This window comes from Dama dama, chromosome 28 (assembly GCF_033118175.1).
Source record: "Dama dama isolate Ldn47 chromosome 28, ASM3311817v1, whole genome shotgun sequence".
NCBI classification, from domain to species: domain Eukaryota; kingdom Metazoa; phylum Chordata; class Mammalia; order Artiodactyla; family Cervidae; genus Dama; species Dama dama.
In genome coordinates, this window is record NC_083708.1 from 29,835,054 (window position 1) to 29,836,072 (window position 1,019).

The 1,019-nt window shown below is 35.8% G+C and overlaps 1 non-coding gene across 1 annotated transcript; it reads right to left on the reverse strand.

The window, feature by feature from the left end:
* Window positions 1-624: 624 nt before the first annotated feature.
* On the reverse strand, window positions 625-696 carry TRNAC-ACA (transfer RNA cysteine (anticodon ACA)). The gene has a single exon. It is a non-coding gene; the product is annotated as a tRNA-Cys (tRNA).
* Between the last annotated feature and the right edge of the window lie 323 nt (window positions 697-1,019).

Below are 1,019 nucleotides of genomic sequence, written 5' to 3' on the forward strand. Positions count from 1 at the left end.
TAGATAAGAGAAAAAGAATTTTTTTTTTTTTTTTTTTGAGACACAAATAGTTCTAGACATAGAGATCAACAGCTTGTGAAAGAAAATCTTGGGTCCTCAATGAGTGCCACAGATTTGCTTCAAACACTTTCCTTTTATGCATATATGGCTCATCTTCTAACATTTATATAGTCCATACAAATAGAAAGTAAACTGTCTCCTTTCCTCCAAGAACATTTTATAAGAAAGAGTTAAACACAGAAAATGCTATCTCAAAGAAATCCATGAACAAACTCTTCTAATATTACACGGTTTGATTGACTGACTCTGTAAATGGTTTGAGCAAATATCCTAAAATTTCTTCTGTATTTCTGCACTTCAGTAATTCTATAATTATGGGAAATTGATAAGAATAATACAATAGCTTATCGAAGTTATGGTTTATCCAAATAATAAAAATAGGGAAGGACGCATACTTCATATGTTCATGTTCTGTGACGTAGCATATTGCCTTCACTATTTTATTACTTGGATAAAAGTGAAGTCGCTCAGTCGTGTCCAACTCTGCGACCCTGTGGACTGTGTCCATGGGATTTTCCAGACAAGAGTACTGGAGTGGGTTGCTATTTCCTTCTCCAGGGTATCTTCCCCACCCAGGGATCGAACCCAGGTCTCCTGCATTGTAGGCAGATGCTTTACCATCTGAGCCACCAGGGAAGTCTTGCTTGGATAAACCTTACTTTAATAAGTCAGTATATGAACATATTACAGTATCTTTTCTTTTCAAGGGAAAAATATTGGGATGTCCAGAAAGTGTATCTGAGTTTTTCTTTAACATCTTAAGGAAAAACCAGAACGAACTTTTTGGCCAACCCAACATTACTCTACCAGCACTCTATTTAGATTAACCACTGCAATAAGTAAAACATCTGACTGCTTATAAGAAAGGTTCAACAGTCACTGTCATGAAATTCAAAGTCCAACACAGTCTAACCTTAGACTTCTTTCCCAAATTATGTTCTACATCCACGTATTCCATC